A 22953-nucleotide genomic window follows, 5' to 3' on the forward strand; every position below is an offset into this window, starting at 1 on the left:
CTTTACGGACCGCTCAGCCATTACCCCCTGAACAGCTTTCAGGCCTGCGCGTCACGTGACGCGATGTCAACGACGTCACTGCGCGCCGGCTGCGGGCTGCGAGCGATTGCTGCGCGCTCGCCTCGCGGGAACTGATGCCACAGACAGGCTCGTCGACCGCCAGGTCCGCGCGATTTATCAGGGCAAAGACAAGTAATTAAGATTACGGAAATAATTATACATATTTATTTATCACAGCAGATTCTGCCTGGATGCATATTCACAGATATTTACGACTACACATCGTTCGCGGCCAAAATACATGACAGACAGAAAACGATATTGCGCTGTAATGTAGACGGATGTTGCCTTTTATACTGCGTGCTATAAAATCGTAAACAACTGACAGCCGAAACAAGTTTCTGAACCAACAAGAGATACACACAGTTACAATGCCAATCTGTATATTAAAGTAGGTCCTGTGGCATCTTACGAGTTTCAGATGAATGAGAGGAAGCAGAACATAGGACATTGCAATGCCAAGAGGTGGAAAACGAAAACCATACTCTCATCTTAAATGTAGGTTAGAAGAAAATATTATTTCATTCATTTTAGAGTAGGTGGCCGCCCTTCAATGGCATAAAACAGAACATATTACTTTGCAGAGTCGAAGACAAGCAAAGGTTTGAAATTTGTTTGTGGTTTGCGGTTTGTTGGTTTGTGGTTTGAAATTTATGCCATTTGTTCCCTGTTCACATCCTTTCGTCACATTCTGAAGTGTATTCCGCGATTCTGCAGGCTATGGATGTGTTGAAGGATTTTGCCAGATCCATGTCTGAAAAAGCACCAAATTCTATTAAGGAACTAGCAAAGCTGTTCATTGAACTGACAGCAAAGTTTATCGAAGCCGTAGCCGAACTTCGGACTGACGTAATGACTATGAAACAATCCGTTGAGTTCAACAGTGAGAGCTTCGATGAGTTCAAGATCGAAATCCGGAATTTACGCCAGGAACTCTCTGAGGTGAAGCGGAGTGAAGAAAGTGAGGGGGACTGCAGAGGCTAAGGAAAAGCCTGGGAGACTTAAAGAAGGAGCTTGTTGAATTGAAGCAATACAGTAGGCGGAACAACATTGAACTAAAAGGAGTGCCAGAGACAGAGAACGAGAACTTAGACTATACAGTCCAGAAGGTGGCCAAGTGCCTGAAATTGGATCTCTCTGCTTGTGATATAGTTGTCGCGCATATGGTTCCGGTTAAAGGATCAGGGCTACTAAACATAATCGTGAAGTTCAACTCAAGGTGTGCGCGGGACAAATTCTTTCAAGCAGCCAAGAAAAATCGATTTGAGGATAAAGATCCAATCTTTGTGAATGACCACCTCTGCCCTGATAACAAAATCTTGCTAGGCAAGACCATCCAATTGAAAAACGAAAAAGGTTGGAAATTTGCCTGGGTTTCAAATGGCAAAATCCTGGCGAGGAAAGCAGACAATTCGAAAGTCGTCCATGTGACATGTGAAGATGATCTTTCAAAAATTTTCTAGTAACTTATTCCTAGCCGCAGCTACCTCATGGCAGCGACATGGCGTTCACGAAAAAATGACAATTGTAGCTTGCACACATTTCTCAGCAATATACGCAGTATAAGAAGGAACTTGAACTTGCTTCTTGCTTATGTTTCTCGGTACCAAAAACATTATGATGTCATTGCAATATCTGAAACTTGGCTCAAAAAAGGTGAAGATGTTATTCCTGATTATCTCAAAATTTCTCATCCACGTGATTCACTCTCGCGTGGCGGTGGCGTAGCCCTTTTTGTTCTTAACAGTCGCACATACTCAGCATTGCCCAACGTCTCCTGCAGCACATCTGATATCGAAGCCTTATTTATCAGACTGGACAACTCAGTTATCATTGGCGTCGTGTATCGACCACCTAATTCAGCCGTAGCTTTATTTCTTCAAAAACTTGAATCTATATTTTTCACTCTAGTATCACGGCACAAAGGTCCGGTTATAATTAGTAGCGACGTTAACATAGACACAAGTCATACAAACTATAGTGACTACACGTATCTGCTAGAATCCTTTAATTTTGAAAATCTAATCACTGTCCCCACTAGAATAACAAGTACATCCGCAACTCTCATTGATCATGTTTTAACTAATATAACCTCGAATATTATTGGTGGGGTACGCAACCAACCCATCTCAGATCATCTCCCCACCTACGTAACGGTCGAAAACATCATAAAACTGAAATTAAAGCACGCCAAAGTAAGTACGAGGATTGACTACGCTTTGCTGAGATCAAAAATCCAGTTAATCGACGCTAGTACCATATACCACGATGACGTCGACGTTGAATTCTCCAATCTAATTGACACTCTGACTTGCGTTAAAACTAGAAGCAGTACTAAGACGTCGGTTCGCTCATACCAGGTGCCCGTCTCACCCTGGATGACGGAGAAGATTTTAGCAGTATTGCAGCATAAAGACTTTTGCTATCATAAATGGAAACAGCATAAAGATAACAGCTATTACTTGGGTCAGTACAAAAATATACGCAATAAATCTGTGGCAGTTATGCGTACACGAAAAAAGGAATACTATGCACGTTTAATCGAACAGAGCTCCGGTACTCTAAAAAACTGTGGGAAATCGTGAACAGTGTAATAGGCAAGCCACATAAACAGACGTTTCCTGAAGTGGTTGATCAGAATGTTGTAAACAGCTTTAATTCATATTTTACTACGATTGGAATATCTTCAGGTACTAAGGTAAATAACACAGATATAAACTCTTTGTTACCAAGCCCACTCTCAAACTCATTTCGTATGGATGATATTGGACTTAACGAAATACACTCAACATTAGCAACTATGGATAGTAATAAAGCGGCAGGTATAGATGAAATTACAGTACATATATATGTTGAAAGAAAATATTGATATTCCAGGTCCAATATTATGCCACGCCTTCAATAACTCACTTCAAACTGCTACGTACCCAACGTCGCTTAAAATAGCCCGAGTTGTCCCAATATACAAGGATGGTGATCGCTCAAGCCCTTCTAGTTATCGACCGATATCCGTGCTCAGTGCCATTAATATACTATTCGAGAAAATCCTTGCGAATCGAATCAATAGCTTTACACAGAAATACAACATAATTTGCCTACAGCAACATGGTTTTCGGCTAAACCATTCAACGTCATCAGCTGTGCAGTCTTTAGCTCACATTATAAACTGTGCTTTAAATGATAACAAACTTGTAGCTGTAGTCATTCTCGATTTAGAAAAGGCTTTCGATACGGTCGACAATTCCATCCTTTTGTACAAGCTAAAGCACTACGGTTTTAGGGAACGGATTTTCGATTTGTTTTCTAGTTACTTCAATGAACGTCATCAGATAGTTGTCATAAATAACGTCTCATCGTCACCACAACGTGTTCATACAGGCGTGCCCCAAGGGTCTGTTTTGGGACCAATGCTTTTTTCTATATACGTTTCTCACCTTCCACGTGAATTAAAATTTGGAGAAATGCTGATGTATGCAGATGACACCGCTATAATAATTACACGCAATAGCATCGAGGAAATACAGTCCAAAGCAAACGTAGATTTGGCAAACGTCTCTAAATGGTTTTTAGCTAACAAGCTTAATGTAAATGTCAAGAAAACAAAATATACTATATTTCACTCCCCTAGAAAACAAGTAGATGCTAACTCTGTAAACATTAGTATTCACAACTCCTTCCATACGTCATCTAGTACTACCCGAAATGTAACAATAGGCAACTTAAATCTACCGCCCACGCACAACGTTTATGGAGAACGACGGCTCTCTTTCATTGGCGTTCAGATCTGGAATACTCTTCCACAAGAAATAAAATGCACTCAAAATTTTGCACTTACAGCTAAAAAATTCTTTCAGCGCATGTATTAAATGTGGTAAAGTACATCTATCTTCTGTTCGCATCCCATTTATTAGTGTAATTGTACATGCACCATGTTTTGAATTGTAGCCACTGTTCCTTATTATGCTTTTTTGTGATTTCTATTATGTATATATCCCTCTTCACGCTCTTCCAAGTTTTTTTTGTGCATGTCACGAAGTGTCTGCAGTATATACATATTGTCACGCGTGAATGCGGTGATCACTGAACACAGGAACGCAGGATCCGACGAACGTCTGCACCACAGCTCAAGATCGCTGACACCTCCGCTTCCGCTTCTTCGAGACGGCGCGTGCTTCAGGTCAGCGCTAAGCGCAAATGCGGAATGCACTGTGTCACTGGCCCCCGGAAAAAAAAAGAGCATCGTCCCGATGCGTAGCCGGTGTGTTGAAAAAAAAAGTTCACCAAGGGAAGTTCACGTGTTGTGCGGCCGTAAATCCAGCTCTAGCGCTACCGCTCGTAGTAAGGCTTGAGGCGGACAACGTGTACCATCTCAGGGTGCTGGGAGTGCCGAGTCTTCTGAAAGCCGCCAGGAACGACCTCATAGTTCAGGTCTCCAAGTGGCCTGATGGCTTTGTTAGGTCCAAAATACCGGCAGAGGAGCTTTTCGCTAAGTCCACGTCGGTGAATGGGAAACCAGACCCACACACGGTCTCCTGATGAGTACCGAGCATCACGGCGTCGGAGGTTATAGTGTTGGGCATCTCGGCATTGTTGGTCGAGAATCCTCACCCTGGCCAGCTGACGAGCCTCTTCAGCGAGGTGCAGGAAGGTGTGAAGATCCGCATTCGGGTCGATGTCATCCACATGCGGTAACATGGCGTCTAGCATCGTGGTCACGTCGCGGCCGTAAACGAGACGGAACGGTGGCATGTTTGTCGTTTCCTGAACGGCCGTATTGTATGCAAAGGTGACGTATGGGAGCACTTCGTCCCAAGTTTTGTGCTGAACGTCGACATACATGGAGAGCATGTAACCTAGCGTTTTGTTTAAGCGTTCCGTTAAACCGTTCGTCTGAGGGTGGTAGGATGTCGTCCTTCGGTGGTCTGTATGACTGTGGAGTAAAATCTGCTTTAGGAGGTCAGCCATGAAAGCTGTACCCCTGTCCGTGATTAGCGTCTCCGGGGCACCGTGACGCAATACGATCTAATGGATGAAAAATTTTGCTACGTCAAGGGCTGTGCCACTTGGCAGAGCTGATGTCTCCGCGTATCGGGTCAGATAGTCAGTTGCCACGATGACCCACTTGTTTCCCGAATGAGAAAGAGGGAATGGGCCCAGCATGTCCATCCCGATCCGCTGGAAAGGCCGCGATGGTGGTGCTATAGGCTTCAAGAATCCAGCAGGTTTTGTTGAGGGCACTTTGCGACACTGACAGCCTCGGCACGTTCTGACGTAGTGTGCAACGTCCGACTGAAGGCGGGGCCAGTAATACTTCTCTTTGATTCTTGCAAGCGTGCGCGCTACACCCAAATGTCCAGAAGTCGGTTCATCGTGTGAAGCTTGAAGGATTTCGTCCATTAGGCTCGTCGGTATAACAATAAGGTATTGCTGATTGTTTGCGGCGAAATTTTTCTTTACGAGGACACCATGGCGAACGCAGAGAGACGCTATCGAGCCCTTGAAAGCCTTCGGGACAGTCGGGCGGGTCCCGTTAAGAAACTCAATGAGGTCCCGAAGTTATGGGTCGGCGTATTGTTTGTCAGCAAGGGTCGTTGCACTGATCGCGTTTAAGGTGATGCCGTCGTCGTAATTGCCGTCCTCCGTTGCGGATTCGACGTGGGCACGCGAGAGGCAATCGGCATCTGAGTGTTTCCGGCCGGACTTGTACGCCACTGTCATGTCGTATTCTTGGAGGCGCAGACTCCATCTGACAAGGCGGGCTGATGGATCTTTGAGGGTCGCAAGCCAACACAAGGCATGATGGCCCGTAACTACAGTAAAACGTTTTCCATAAAGGTAGGGTCGAAATTTCGACGTCGCCCACACGATCGCTAGACACTCTTTCTCAGTTGCTGAGTGGTTAGCTTCAGCGCGAGACAAATAGCGGCTGGCGTAAGCGATGACTCGCTCTCGACTGCTGTGGATTTGAACCAGAACGGCACCCAGGCCTACGTTGCTTGCGTCAGTATGAAGCTCCGTATCTGCGTTTTCGTCGAAGTGAGCCAGAACTGGAGGTCCTTGCAGCTGGCGTGGAATAGTTTCAAATGCTTGTGCTTGAGGGGCATCCCACGTGAAAGGCGTGTCTGTCCTTGTCAAACACGTCAGGGGCTCGGCGATTTGAGCGAAATATTTCACAAAGCGACGGTAGTAGGCACATAATCCTAGAAAGCGGCGGACTTCATTTTGGGCCTGCGGTGGAGGGAAATTGGCAATAGCTTTGGTTTTGTCCGCGTCCGGCCGAACTCCCTCGCACTGACGACGTGACCCAAGAACTTTAGCTCAGTGTAAGCAAAGCGGCATTTCTCATTTTTTAACGTTAGCCCAGAAGACTTTATGGCTTGCAGCACAACTTCAAGGCGCCGAAGGTGCTCCTCGAACGTTGGGGCGAACACAACAACGTCATCAAGGTAGACGATGCACGTCTTCCACTTCAGGTCTGCCAGAACTGTGTCCATCAGCCGTTGGAACGTCGCGGGTGCAGAGCACAAACCAAATGGCATTGCCTTAAACTCATAGAGCCCGTCCGGAGTAATAAATGCGGTTCTTTCTCGGTCCCGTTCATCTGCCTCGATTTGCCAATATCCTGATTTGAGGTCCATGGATGAGAAATATTTTGCATAGCAGAGGCGATCGATAGCATAGTCGATTCGAGGTAGGGATAAACATCTTTTTTAGTTACTTTGTTTAGGCGACGGTAGTCCACACAAAACCGCAGTGTACCATCTTTTCTCTTCACGAGGACGACAGGTGCCGCCTTAGAGACTACGAGAGGGCTGAATGACGTCGTCCCGAAGCATCTCCTTAACTTGACGGCTGATTGCGGCGCGTTCCGTTGAAGACACGCGGTAAGGTGACTGTCTGAGAGGGTGCACGGCGTCATCTGTAATTATCCGATGCTTGGCCAAGTGTGTTCTGCCGACGCGGGAAGAAGTCGAGAAGGTATCGCCGTAGCGCTGGAGGAGATTTCTGCTTGGCCTCTCTGCTGCGGCGAAAGTGCGGGGTTAATGTCGTACTGTAAGTCGGGAACACCGGTGTGAACTTCTGTTGACGACACCATGGCAAGACTGGGCGCTCGTCGAATGTCGGCGATACCATGAACGTGGGCCACAGTAGTCCCAAGGTTAAGATGTTGGTGCTCACTGCCAAAATTCGTAAGCAGGACTTCGGTTTCTCCGTTTTCGAGGTAAACGACCCCTCTGGCGACAGCAAGGCAGCGGTCGAAAAGCATAATTAGTTTGCTTTCGACGACACCTTCAAACTGTCGCAGCGTCTTCGCACCGACAGAGACCACAACGCTCGAACGGGGTGGAATGGTGACGTCATTAATGATGGAAAGAGCCGCGGGACGTTCGAAAGCACTGTGGACTGCGTTCTCGGTGGAGAACGTCACTGACTTCGATTTAAGGTCAATGACCGCGCCATTTTCTGTAAAAAAATTCATTCCGAGGATTACGTCCCGGAAACACTGGTCGAGTACGACGAAGGTGGCCAGGTACGTCTCCTCTTCGATGATTAATCGTGATGTGCACTTGCCAGCTGGGGTGATCAAATGACCCCCGGCAGTACGAAGCATTGGGCCCGTCCAAGGTGTGGTCACCTTTTTCAGAGTCGCGGCAAAAGGCCCACTGATTACCGAGTAGTCGGCGCCGGTGTCCACAAGTGCGGTGACGTCGGTACCGTCGATTGAAATGTTCAGATCAGCAGTTGTAGTCGTAGGTGTACGGGAACGTCGCGGAGTCCGCTCACGGCTGCGGTGCGGCACCAGGCGGTTTCGTTGCGGCGAAGAATTGATGCGGCGAGGCGTGTTATCGGTCTGGTGATCGTCGGTGCGTCGTATAAGCGGTCGGTCATGTTTGTGCAGCAGTGGAGGATCTTGGACATGTCGCAGTTGAGCAACCTTGCCCCCAAAGGTTGCCGCTTCTAGTTTTCCCGACGGGGACTAGGAGACCTTCCACGCGAAATGTCGGCGGAAAAACATCGCGGAGACGAGAAACGACGTGGAGACGGCGATCGGGCATAGCAGTGTGGTGCTTCGGGTGTCGCGGCCAGGTAATCGCTTATTTCTGGAGGCCATTGACCACGCTGCGGTCGGGGCGCATCGACACGATATCCCTGCAGACCCATACGTCGGTAACGACAGCTGCGGTAGACGTGACCGGGCCTGCCGCAGTGATAGCACAGAGGGCGATAATTGGCGGTACGCCAGACGTCGCTCTTCCGAGGGAGAACCTGAGTAGGGTGAGGTAGGTGTGGTTGGCGGTGAATGTGGCCAGGTGTATCCGGGCGACTTGGAGGCGGCGGTGGACGGCGAACGGCTGCGGCGTATGTCATCATGTGGGGTGTTGTGTTCGGGTGAAGAGGGGCTGGCGGCTTGAGCGCCTGTTGGACCTCTTCACGAATAATGTTCGAAATGGAAGAAACTTGCGGCGACTCCGGGGCTGGAAAGAGCTTTTGAAGCTCTTCGCGTAAGACGGTCCGAATGGTTTCCCGAAGGATGTCGTGGCTAGAAACATCGACACCGCTGGTAGACATCAGCGACGGCGGACGCTCGTACTGTCTGGATCTCATGTCGAGCATCTTTTCCATCGTAGTGGCTTCGGAAACAAATTCGGCGACCGTTTTGGGCGGGCTTCGAGCTAACCCAGCGAAGATCTGCTCCTTGATGCCCCTCATAAAAAAACGCAGCTTCTTCTCTTCGGACATGTTGGGATCAGCCCGGCGGAAGAGCTTCGCCATGTCCTCGGAGTAAACGAGGACGGTCTCGTTTGGTAGTTGGACGCGTGTCTGGAGGAGCAGCTCGGAACGTTCTTTCCTGAGGACGGTGGTAAAAGCCTGCAAAAACTGAGTCTTGAAGGAGCCCCATGTAGTTATTGTGGCTTCTCGGTTCTCAAACCAAATACGAGCTGCACTTTCCAGTGAAAAAAACACGTGCTGCAGCTTCGAGTCGTCAGCCCACCTGTTGTATTGGGCTATGCGCTCGAACTTCTTGAGCCAGTCCTCCGGGTCCTCACCTGGGAAACCTTGAAAGGTGGGTGGTTCGCGTGGCTGCTGCAGCACGACAGACGGCAAAGGGATGGCATCCGGCATGCTGACGGCGGTGTTTGTGGGCACTGGTGGTCGCGCTGAGGTCAGTTTCCTGGCGGTCGGACGAGACTGCATAGGCCCGTACTCTGGTTGCAGTCCTTGCAGCCGCCGGCTACTTTGATGGGTGGGCGTAACTTCGACTCTCAAGGTGTCAAGCGGGCTGGAGTCCCGGCTTCTTGGAGGGGTCTCGAGCATGGGGTGCACTACCCAGCACCTCCACCAAAATGTCACGCGTGAATGCGGTGATCACTGAACACAGGAACGCAGGATCCTACGAACGTCTGCACCACAGCTCAAGATCGCTGACACCTCCGCTTCCTCTACTTCGAGACGGCGCGTGCTTCAGGTCAGCGCTAAGCGAAAATGCGGAATGCACTGTGTCAATATAATATAATAGAATTTCAATTTTTTTACCCATAATTACCCTACGGCTACGGGTCCAAACAGTGCTGGACACACTTTAATTGTGTTTTCTTGGATAAATAAAGAATTTGAAGTTGAATTTGAAACCACAGTACATTAAACACATTTGTGACTAAACTGTGGGCTAGGTTATATTAAATAAGTGACACAAAGAACAACTTATTTCACAGCTACAGGCACAGGAATGCACAAGGAATCCACTGCACAAACAGCATTGAACAATAATATAGACACTAATACAATAATACATAATAGACACTGCAACAAGAGTACAATAACAGACACTGCACAAGAAGAGCACATACAGACAAAAGGTGTGACAAATAAGTCATTCACCTACCACAGCAGGCACTGTCTGAGGTTCAGCTCAGTAAAAAAAAAACAACATTGCACTTAACTGCCAAAATACTTTAAAATTTCAGATTAAAAACAAAGAACTGTCATTTAAACTCTGGGCTAGAAAGCATGCATGACGAAAACAAAAGAAGGCTCATTGCACTACAACAGGCAAAGTTCGCCAAAGAAAGCACATGAGGAAACTGCAATAAAATACCTGCAGTGCAATTTAAAGTAATTAAATGTGCGGTGTACAAGTTATGGAAAATTACTTTTCAAGAAAGATTTGGGCTTTTCTGTTTTTTGCCTTCTGTTCATCTATAATATGAAGTTGATCATTCCTTTGTTTGCATAAGTTGTTAAGCATTATGTTTGCTGCACAGTTTTCAACAAGTGTGAAAAGGAGCTCGTAGGCATGCCCATTTTCACATGCATCTATGTCCTCAAGCCTCGGTAGAGAGTTGAGCGTCAGTTGCCGAACGACATTCCTTTGGTTGCGCCCATGAAGAAATTGTGTGCAGGCACTTTGTGTCACACGCTTTGTAACTACAACCTCCGTGTACATTACTTGTAATCACAAGGGCAGAGGGAAATTTGAGTCCACCTCGGTCCAGTTGTGCGATTAAGGAATAGGTAGGTGTCTTCTTTCATTTCCGTCTCACTTCCGGTAACGACCAAGTGTCCTCGGCAAATTTCACACTTTAAAACTTTCATTGTAGCATGCGCACAATACCCGCCAACATAACCAATAACTGGCATTCGTTCTCTGAGTGCATCAAGGTCAGCGTCTACAACTTGAACGCTAAAGGAGGTTCCTACATCTCTGACACTGTTTGTCTTTTCGATGTTTCTGAAGTCATCAGTGCTCATCTTTGGCCGGGCATTTTGAAGGCGAATCCTGTCCTCTGTCTCACAAGACTGTCGAACAGATATGTGGTACTGCCCACCAGCCATTTGCCGGTACTGTGCAAAACGACTCTCGAGAGGATCCGTTTGAACTTTCCCTAGTAGGACGTACTTAAAATGAAGTTCACTTATGCAGTACTTTGCCAACCAGTAAGGATTGAGCAGATAGCCTTAAGGCACTGAGTGTGTCTTGGGTAAGGACCCCAGTGTCATGCCCATAAAATTCCCAGATATCAAGCCAGGTAATCAAACCATTCATAAAAGCTACTTTTGGGTCATCTGTACTGCAAGACATGGGTTATTCGTAAACAGTACGATGATGGAAGCCTTTATTTGAAGTTTTTACGTTGTCAGTACTCCACCAGCGAATAATGATTTTGATGAAATCTGCTGTTGCTGCCGCATGTAGAAAATCAGCTTCACCACTGCGAGCTGCCAGGGCTGTGGCTACGTGCGGATTAACAATCCTGCAGCACCAGCTTCACATTTTGCCGTTCCAAGTGGCTCGGATTAAGTGCCTTGCATGTCAAGCCGTATCCAGACTTTATCAGTAGAGGTGACTCCTCTTAATGTAAATCTCTCAAATTCTTAAATGATGCAGTCATTTTGCATTCAGGACGAACATCATTGTTTGAAAGCTCAAAGCGTGGGTAGAAAAAGCAAGTCGCCGCATTTTTCTGATTCAGCCAATTGTTTCTGATACACTTCAAAAGATGTACAGCATCTACCACATAAAATAATGGCCGATCTGGATCTGCCGGATATGGATAAACATGACGAAGCATTGGCTTTGGCAGAAACATCTTCATTACCTTTCTGTTTAGAGAGTTATTTGCACAAACAACGGCTATGACCCTGTACCCAATCTCTTCTAAGCGTATGATCACCTTCTTCAGTATGGCATGAATTTGGTCGCCCTGTATGGTTTTTACCGGAAGAATGTGTGCTGCCTTCTTGAATCATCTCAGGTACTAGGCGCGAACACACACAGAACACAAGGAAGGAAACGGGACAAAGCGCCACTTACAACTGCTTTATTCGGAGGCACATCAAACACACTTTCCTAAACGCAAGGAACACAATCAAATCAGGATCGATAAGCACGTGCAGTGGTTAAAAATTTCTTTTCCGCCTTATATAAAGATACGGATGGATCACTGACGCACATGTTTCCTTTCTCTCCGACAAAAAAAGCTTCCATTAATTCCCGAGCTTTGGTATCTTTACTGGAAGCTAGAATCCTCGCCCCTGAAAAATATTCCTCACAGGAGCGTGACGGGCAGGACCTAATATGCTTAGGTATGTTTGGCCCTTCTTTATTTTGCTCTAGATTTCTCTCATGTTCCCTAATGCGGTCATTGACGCAGCGCCCGGTTCGCCCTACGTATGAGTGACCGCATGAGAGGGGAATTTCATACACCACCCCTACGGCACGCTTCAAAAACGGTCGCCCATGCATAGTGCCGCATCCTTTTTTCTCTTCACGTACTATCTCGATACGCGAGCACAGGTTTCCGAGTTTTTGGGGGGCTGAAAACACAAGCGGCACCCCATGCCTGTTTGCGACCTTCTTTAAATTGTGGGCCATCTTGTGTACATAGGGCACCACTACCGGTCTCACCACCTCTTCTCGAGGGGGACCTCCTCCAGCTCTAACCGCCACAGTCTTCATATTTTGCAGTAGGCTTTCGGCGACTGCCATCACAACCGAATCAGGGAATCCGGCTGAAGACAGCCTGGCCAATTGGTTCTGAAAGCTAACCGGCATCCTGTGAGGACACGATTTCCTGAGGGCGGATTTAAGGCAAAGTGAAGCAATTCCTCTTTTTATCAACTTCGAATGGGTAGAGGCATACGGCAGGGCCCCTTTTCTTGCACGAGGAGCATATCCCCAACAAAGCTGATCCTCACAAAACTGAATATTTATAACTAGAAACTGCAGGCAGTTACCCTCAGGCACTTCACAAGTGAATTGCAAGCCATTTGTATGTTGTCGGAATAAGGTTAAAACATCATGCACACTCTCTTCGAAGTTCAAACTTTCGTTCTTAGTAAAAAATATAAAAATATCGTCAACGTATCTGAACACTTTAAAAACATGCGTAGACGATAAAACCTGATGTAAACCTTGATCCATTTTTGAAAGAAAAATGTTACACAATACCGGCGCCTTAAAGGATCCTATACATATGCCGACTTTCTGCAGAAAACACTGATGGTCAAATGTTATGAAAGTCTATTGCAAGTAAAGCTCCAAAAGGGTTAAAAAATTGTCAATAGAAACTCCCACAGTATTCTAAACGGAAATGGGGTCGTTTTTTTCTATACACTCTCGGACTGCAGCAAATAGGGCCTTGTGAGGAACACAGTAAAATAAATCCATCATATCCACGGAAAAGACGCGCCCCACATCACATTGCGATTTCAGGAAGTCACAAACTTCGTCAGAATTCTTTGTAAGAAATGGGTCGCCTATTTCAAGTTTACTTAAATGCTTCAACAAGAACTGGCTTAGCTCCTTCTGCCACGACCTATTTTCTGTGACTATTGTTCTAAAAGGCATACCTTGCTTATGGGTTTTTACTGAAAAGAAAGCCTTCAAAGCATTATTCTTACATTTTGCTTTCTGTCACAAAACAACTGTAGCGCAACCAAGACGAACACAAGACAGAGGCATACAGGACTAGCGCTAAACTTCATCCAACTTTATTCACTGGCAGTGCAGCAAATATAAGGACAAAAACCCGATCACGTGCAGATACCCGGTCACACACACCACTATCAACCGAACCGTTCAAGATAGGTCATCTCCGATTTGTATAGATTCACAGACGTATCGCTAACACAATATACGCCTCTCTTCCTTATATGAAATGCCTCCAGTAGTTCCCTTGCCCTAGTATCTTTGCTTTTGCCCAAATTCTTTATCTCATGAAACCGTGGTTGACACTTTTTGCAGAACTAGCATCTATCCTGTGGTAAATGTTCTGCCGCTCGAGGGCAGTCAGAACACTCAGTGCAGTGCTGAGGAAGATGCGCACCACTTAGGTCTTTCAGCGAGCGCGCGTGCTCACATGCCTTTTCATTTATGCACCGCCCTGTTTGGCCCACATAGACCTTCCCATTTGCCAAGACGGTCCAAACCAAACTGCTCACATAGTGCAACAGCTCTGTTCTTAACTCTAGTTGCTTTTACTTTGACAGACACAAAATTCTTTTCTAGTGCCTGCGCGGCTCTTTCTGAGAAACTATCTACAGATAACACAACAAAACCACCCTCCTTATTGGCTTGTAAGAGTTTAAGGTTGTTACTTCTGAAGCATGTCACAATATCTCCGGTTGAAGTTTTCTTGCGACGTAAACGCACCCGGTCGCCGGACATGAGAAGGCAGTTAACGCCTTCAATTAGGCACATCTCTTGCTCCTCTGATTCCGCCTTGCTGGCAATTCGTCGATTGATGGCAAGCAGTTCATGCGGCGGCACTCGCGGTTCAAGTCCATACTTGGGTCCCTTTTCCAAAACAGATGATATCTTGTCGGGAAGATGAATGTCTCCTTCAACTACCACCCCACCCTCGTTCATGCGGTTCTTATTTCTTTCCTTCAGCAATTTGTCTAGCATGCAGACCCACAGTTGTTCAGTCATTTGGGAAGCTGACCTCTTCACGGACCTAAGCATGGGCGACCGTTTTTGAAGTGCGCCGTAGGGGTGGTGTATGAAATTCCCCTCTTATGCGGTCACTCATACGTAGGGCAAACCGGGCGCTGCGTCAATGACCGCATTAGGGAACATGAGAGAAATCTAGAGCAAAATAAAGAAGGGCCAAACATACCCAAGCATATTAGGTCCTGCCCGTCACGCTCCTGTGAGGCATATTTTTCAGGGGCGAGGATTCTAGCTTCCAGTAGAGATACCAAAGCTCGGGAATTAATTGAAGCTTTTTTCATCGGAGAGAAAGGAAACATGTGCGTCAGTGATCCATCCGTATCTTTATATAAGGCGGAAAAGAAATTTTTAACCAGTGCACGTGCTTATCGATCCTGATTTGATTGTGTTCCTTGCGTTTAAGAAAGTGTGTGTGATGTGCCTCCAAATAAAGCAGTTGTAAGTGGCGCTTTGTCCCGTACCCTTCCTTGTGTTCTGTGTGTGTTCGCGTCTAGTACGAAAGATGAATTGTGAACTCCCCCAAGAAGACGTTCTTTTAACCTTCTTGAATGAGCTCAGCAGACTTTGTATCATAAACACGTCTACAGATGTGGCTGCCTCGCTGGAATTCACTGCAGCACCACATATGCTGCCCCCCTTATTTTCAAAACAAGGCTTGATATGAATTTCGTCAAGCATCAACGTCACTGTTTTTTCATGTGGCTGCAGATGTGTAAATCTCTGGGAAACATACTAAAGAAAAGTTGCATCACAAGAATCAATTTCTAGGCACATTTGTACAGATGAGCACACTTTACTAATAGTGCTCGGATGGGGCAAGGCTAGTGTACTTGTTTTTCTCAAATACTTGTAGGCATGCGGCGATATTGTGTGGAGAATGCATGCAAACACCATTACCTGTGTGCTGTACTGAATACGCTCTGCAGAGAGCAGTGTTAGTTGTTCCTTTAAAAATTTCAGAGCCCTTTTCTTGTTTTCATCAATGCTTGCTTCCAATTTGTCTAGAAGGGAATCTGCTGCAAGCGACAGGTGGCGAGAACTACAACGCCAGCCAGACTCGTCAGACAGCATGCACAGGTTGTTCAAAATTTCTAACAAGGAGCTTACTTTGCAAACCGAGTCTGGAACAACAGCGCTATCAAGATTCTTGATCGCGGATCCTTGGTAGCAGGCTCAGACATTTCTGGGTGAAGAACATTCTCATGCTCTTGAAGAAGTATGTGGTACGGACCGTGAACAGATCTGCTAACGCAATAAGGGAAAAAAATAGCTTTAATCTAGAGCAAAGGGCCACACCTTACAGTAAACTGCGAGAGTGACCGTCGTCACTATGTGCAGCAAACGTCGTGTTGATGGGAGTGCACAAGGTTAAATGTGTGATAACCGTGAGCAGATCAGTGGGAGAGGAAGGAATGATGCAGCCGCAGATGAAGGTGTGCACGGCGTCGAATGTGTTCTCGGGATATCCTCGTACAGGAGTGGAATGTTAGGCACTAATGACTAGACTGCACCATTGTAATGGAGGGGAGAGCAACTGCAAATTAATAGGCAGCTTCTCTATGGTGGCATCGTGCTGAAGCGTACCAGATCGACAGGTGGCGTGTCGCAGGTACTGTAATAGTTTTTTATCGATCACACAAGAGCGCATTACTCAAGAATTGGATTCTATAGGCGTCCGAGTTGTAGGTAGGCGATAACGGCCAACGTTCTCATCAGATAGAGTCTATAAAGCTTGAACGCCGGTGATTTCTACAAAATCGAGGAGAAAAATCAGCGGTTGCACCAAAGCAAAGAAGGAGGAGCTTAAAAACACAACCTCTGTCTGAACTATTATGCAAGGACCCCCTTTTTCAAGGGGCTTGCAATGAAAATGAGAATTAAAATTGATTTTGGGGGAAAAAACCGCGTCGAACCGCGCCGTAAGGAAAGGGATAAAGGAGGGAGTGAAAGAAGAAAGGAACAAATAAGTGCCTGAGTAGAGGGCTCCGGAATAATTTCGACCACCTCGGGATCTTCAACGCGCACTGACATCGCACAGCACACGGGCGCCTTAGCCTTTTGCCTCCATCGAAACGCAGCCGCCGCGGACGGGTTCGAACCCGGGAACTACGGATCAGTAGCCGAGCGCCCTAACCACTGAGCCACTGCGACGGGTGGCGGGTTAATGGAAATTGTTTTTCAGGAAAGGAAATGGCGCGGTAATTGTCTCACATATATCTTTGGACACCCGATCCACGCCCTATGGGAAGGGATAGAGGAGGGAGTGAATCAAGCAGCAATCAAGCAATCAACCGCGGCAGTCAAGCAGCAGTTTTGAGTACAATGTGCAGGGATATATTGCGGGTTTAAAATTAGAGTTTCGCAAAGGGCGAAAGGTTTCTAGCGCAAGCGGGCAGGTGGTATACGAATACGAAGTTGGAGATAGGTTTCGGGTCTGAGCGTGCAGAAACTAGAATAATTGTCCTTGTGAATCTACTTCTTCATTCCGACGTCGTTGTTCGAAAACATCTGGCGCCAAATTTTTAACCATTTTTTTTACAATTACCGAATAAATGGTGCAAACCGTTGAGAATGCCCTGCCTTGTGTGACGCTGCTGCTTTGTTCATCATTTTTGTTAACCGATATTCGAAGGACAGTGGTTATAGGCTTCACCTATTGCTCTGCGCTGCTGAGAGCATAAAATCACTTGAAAAACATGTGCCACACCTTAGAATAGTGTTGAAATTGTGCGAAAGGTGTGTTCTGCGTAATTATACACTCTATGTTCCCACTTTTCAGGCGAGTACTACTGTGATGACCCCCATAATGCGCAGGTCCACACGGGACGGAGAGGCAAAGAGACACCGTATGGCTCATTTTAAACAAACAGATATATTCAATAATTATACATGATTAAGATTCAGAGGCTGGGGCGTCCGAGCTTACGTGCCGACGACTTCATGGGGACGATGCAGGGGCTCCGGAGTTGAGCTCGAGCGGTTGCTGGCAGAAGCTGCACGCCGTCGGGCTTCGGCGCTGAAGGCCCTCTTGGCGAACGATGTCGTCCTGAGCGTCCTTCTTCCGTACTGCTTGTCGATTTTTATATCCTCTTCTCCCCACACTCCCTAGGGTGAGGACGCCCACGCCGGAGGGGAAGGAGGGGGCTAGCGCTTTCACTTGGGCGCACAAACATACCACCGCACTCATGGTCTCGCCCCCCTCACGTGTTGAGACCGAGGGAAAGAAGGTTGTCTTCGAGGTAGCGCATAGCGTCGGCTGTGGTAAGGCGCGCTCTGGCCCGCTGACAGTTCCCGCGGGTCACCGGCCTCCGTTCTCCATCCATCAACTGACACTCGCTCCTCAAGGTAAGGCGCGCTCTGGCCCGCTGACAGTTCCCTTGTCCTGGGATGTGCTCGGGAGGGCCGCCCCTGGAACCGCCACGGCAATTGGGGAGGATAAAGCCCGTTTCCCCGCGGCGGCGGCGGCAGGTCCGGTTGGGTCCGGTTGGGCTTAAACCCCTTCGTTCTGGTCGTCCCTCTCAAAGAGCATGGCTGGGTAATTGATGATGCCGCTGTCATCTGGGTCTCCGTCTACGCCGCGCCGTCGAACGCGGAACCTCGTAGCACACACAAGGAACGTCACACTACGTAACACGATAATTCCTGCATAGTTACAAAAGGAGGCAGAGCGCTCAAGGCTTGTATTAGAAAAAGTCACGCCAACTACTTTGTCTGCAAAGTTTAGTCTTGTTCTCGTTAATTAGCAGCCTCCCGTTGAGACTTTCCTCTTGCTTCGAACTCGCCTGGTTGCATAACCTTCACGTGAAGATGGCTGTGTACTGAGCTCATCGTTTGTTTTAGAAGAAATCGTGAAAGTAAAAGTTTGTATGCTTAATTCATTTGTTATCCTTTAAGAAGCACTGACGATATTGCCGCGAATCTTTGCAATGTTTGCTTTTTCATTCTTCAAAGCTGCAGCCACACCGCTTTATCGGTTTGTTTACGATCCAAGACGCGACCAGATTTATCTAGATTGATCGCATCCAGGCAGAGCTTATTCTACGTTCCAGAATGTTCTAGTAGCTTTGCATGCTTTATCTCGAAAGTTCGCTATCAGCTTAATATTGAGCACTGCTGACAGCGGCGGGGAATACTCTGCTCGACGACCGCCGAACACGCTTGTTGCTACGCTGCAGTCGAGTGATTCAGTGCATTGAGGGGGCAAGTCGGGCCAAATAAAGAGTTTTGTTTAGACACCATTTTGCAGCCTTTTTGCTCTTCGGACTACAGTCACTACTTCGTGACATCTGGGGGAGGTGCCGGGTAGCCTTCCATGTTCCGGATGCCCCCTTCAGGTCATGACACCAGCCCTCTGCGCTTCTCACCGGAGGACGAGCCAACAGTTAACCGAGCGAACAGACGTCTTCAGGGAAAGAAGCCTGAGTTCGGGACCCTGCCGTACCGCACCCGACAACGAAAAGACGCGGCTGCGAACACCACAGCCTCGCCAAAGATGTCGACACACATCATATTGGAACCGCCGCGGGTGCCGCTAACTTTCAGTGGATCCCTAGCCGAAGATCCCGAAGAATGGTTGGACCAATTTGAGCACGTGGCATCCAACAAGTGGAATGATGCAGAAAAAATTGGACGCGCATTTTTCTCACTGGAGGGCTCAGCACATACGCGGTACGAAAACCACGAGTCGTCCTAACGACATGGGAACTTTTCAAGAAATAACTTTTGAAGGTATTCACCATTGTCGTGAGGAAAGAAAGAGCCGAACGATTCCTCGAGTCCAGAATCCAGCTTGCGAACGAGCCCGTCCGCTGTTACGTTGAAGAGATGAAGCGCCTCTTTCGCCGCCCCCCCCCCCCCCCAATACATGACCGAGGAAAAGAAAGTTCAGATTTTAATGCGCGGCGTAAAAGAACAACTGTTTGGCAGCCTCGTCCGCCAGCCACCAAAAACAGTCGACGAATTCATGCCAGGAGCCTGCACGACCGATAAGACCCTCGACGTCCAGACTCGGCAGTACAACCGCCCTTCCTCTGTCTGTGCAATCCGTCCGGACATGACGACCACCACCAGCGACAACTTGCGGGAAGTGATCCGCGAAATCGTCCGCGAGGAGCTACGCCGATTACTGCCATCCTCACCGCAGCCCCAAGCAGCGACTCTCATGGACGTGGTACGGGAAGAAGTGCAACAGGCACTTGGGACCCCGACGGCTACAGAACCCTAGGCCATGACCTACGCCGCTGCAGTACGCAATCCTCAGTCCCAATGGCGACGCCTAAGTCCTCTCCGACATGAACAACTTGTTCCCGAATGCCGCCTCCCTGCCCCCGCCCGCCCAGCCTATGAGCGACGCTCAAGGCCCAGGAAATGCGACGCCTGGAGGTCTTCCGACAACCGGCCGTAGCGCCTCCATTGTGGTGAGGCCGGCCATATTCTTGGTCACTGCCCGCACCGACGCATCGGTCTTCGAGGATTTGCCGATGACGCTCCACGACCTCGCTTCGGCCAACGTCCGCAGGGAATAGACGAGTACCTTCGTCGAGAGGAGCACACACCGAACCGCCTTTCGCGCTCACCATCGCCATGAACCTCGCGTTTTGCGTCGCCACGCCGCAGCTACGCAGCCGCGGTACGAGGAAGGTTTCCCAGTTTCCGTAGGGGAAACTAAAGACAGCAGCCTCTGGAGGTGAGGTTGCTCACGAGCGAAACGCCGAAGATTCTCCACCGACCACGCCCCTTCAAGACGCTGCACCCGCTACGCCGCATGAAGACGCTACACTCGCTGTACCGACGCCGCTCAAAATGAGAACCCCGACCACGAGGCGAAATGCCTTCAAAGCGAGGCCGCCCACCAGAACAGCTTCGACGACACGTCCGACCCGCGATTCACATACGTGACCAAGTTTTGAGCCGACGCCGAGGGCGACGTGCAATGCAAGAGCCAGGACATTCGACTGAGAAGTGACTATCGGCGGCCGGAAATTTACCGCCCTAGTCGGCACAGGAGCCGATTACTCGGTGATCAATGGAACATTCGCTGCGCAGCTGAGGAAAGTCACGACCGCTTGGGACGGCCCACAAATTTGCACCGCAGGGGGCCACCTCATTACGTAAGGAAGACGCACAGCGCGAGTGACTGTCAAAGGACATACCTATCCTGCGACCTTCGTTGTGTTATGGCAATATTCACGCGAAGTGATCTTGGGCATGCATTTTCTTAGTGAGCATCAGGCAATCATTGACTTGCGATCCTAACTGATCACTCTTTCGACAGACGAGGCCATACATTCGATGAGAACTCTGGAAAATCACCTTGCCCTTTGTGTCCTGCAGGAAGAAGTGAGCGTCGCACCCTGTTCAAGCGTTATCGTGACCGTAGGCGCCACGAAAGCCATTAACGCTGAAGCCATCATCGAGGGGAACATGCAGTTGCTTCTATACCGAAGAATCAGTATCGCAAGAGGTATTGCACATATCCGCAATGACCAGGCCGAAGTACTGCTGACTAACTTCAGCGAAGAATACCGGAACAGTAACAGAAGAACGGCGATTGCTTTCTTTGACGAAATATCCGACGTACGATACCCCTTCGCCCTATCCGATCCATCAACAGAACATTCGGCTGGCCAAGAGAACTCGCCCACTTTCGACATCGACACCGCCCTGCCCCGGAACAGACAAGACCAGATGCGCAGTCTGCTTCGAAGCTACAGTGAGTTTTTCGTCATCGCCTAAGGTCCGACAAACGCCAATTGCCAAGCATCGCATTATAACTGACCAGCACGTCCGACCTCTCCTTCAAAGCACCTACCGTGTGTCGCCGCGAGAACAGCAAGCCATCCGGGACCAAGTCGAAGAAATGCTTCGCGACGACGTCATCCAGCCTTCAAACAGCCCATGGAAGGCACCGGTTGTTCTAGTGAGAAAGACGGCGCACTTCGATTCTGCGTTGATTACCGCCGCTTAAACAACATCACAAAGGAGTGCGTCTAGCCCCTCCCCCACATCGACGACACACTGGACCGGCTCTGCAACGCCAAGTATATTCTCATCGATGGACCCTAAGAGCGGCTACTGGCAAATTGAGGTCGATGGAAGAAATAGCAAGAAGACGGCATTCATAACTCCGGATGGGCTCTTTGAGTTCAAGGTGATGTCATTTGGTCTCTGTTCCGCACCAGCGATGTTGCAGGGAGTATTGGATACAGTAATGGCAGGCCTGAAGTCGCAAATTTGTCTGGTATATTTACATGACGTCGTAGTCTTCGCCTCGAATTTTGAAGAGCACCTCAAAAGACTTCAAACAGTACTAGACATCATCAACTCGTTTGTCCTAACATTGAAAGCAGAGAAGTGCCATCTTGCCTATGAAGAGCTGCTGTTTCTAACCCACATCATTAGCAAGGAGGGAGTACCCCCAGACCTGCAGAAAACAGCTGCTTTGAACACTTTCCACCGCCGGCTGGCAAGAAAGCAGTACCTGATTCCGCGGACTGTGCTCATATTACCGACGATTTTTGAAAAACTTTTCGCTCATCGCCGAGCCTCTGACCCAACTGACGAAGGCAGACGTGCCATTTAAATGGGAAGCGCCGCAAGCAGAAGCCTTCGAAGAACTTCAGCAGTCGTTTACAGTCACCCCCAATCATCCCGCCTTTTGATGAAAACCCCTATACTGAAGTTCATACCGACGCAAGCCGTTCCCGTTCCAAGGCGGAGGCTAACTATTCGACAACTGAGAAGGGGTGCCTTGCCATCATCTTGGCAACGTCGAAATTCCGCCCCTACCTGTACGCACAACCGTTCAAGGTGGTCAGCGAACATCACGCACTGCGCTGGCTTGCCGATATTTAGGACCCCTCTGGCCGCCTCACTCGATGGAGTCTGCGCCTCCAGGAGTTTGACGTCACCGTCATTTACAAGTCCGAACGCAAGCACTTTGACGCCGATTGCCCCTTCACGAGCCCTTGTAGATGAGCCGCCGCCGCCGTACGATGAGGAGGACGCCTTCCTGCGATCCATCAGCTCCAGCTCTTTTGCACAGCAGCAACGCTTGGACCCTCAACTAAAAGGCCTCATCGAGAACCTGGAAGGCAAAGTTTCTTCACCTCCCGCTTCATTCAAGCGAGGATTGTCTTCCTTCTACGTGCAGAATGAGGTCCTTGTAAAGAATTTTACAGCGAGCAAAACAGCCTACCTCCTTGTTGTACCTGCTTGTCTCCGCGAAGTTCTACAGGCTTCACACGACGAGCCGACAGCTGGACATCTCGGGTTTACTCGCACCCTCCGCCGCATTCAAGACAAGTATTACTGGCCCCGACTGTCTGCCAATGTCGCACATTATGTGAAATCCTGCCGAGAGTGTCAGCGACGAAAGACCCCTCCCACCCGACAAGCAGGATTTCTGAACCCCATTGAACACCCCTCAAAGCCCTTTC

Source organism: Amblyomma americanum, chromosome 1, assembly GCF_052857255.1.
Source record: "Amblyomma americanum isolate KBUSLIRL-KWMA chromosome 1, ASM5285725v1, whole genome shotgun sequence".
Taxonomy (NCBI): domain Eukaryota; kingdom Metazoa; phylum Arthropoda; class Arachnida; order Ixodida; family Ixodidae; genus Amblyomma; species Amblyomma americanum.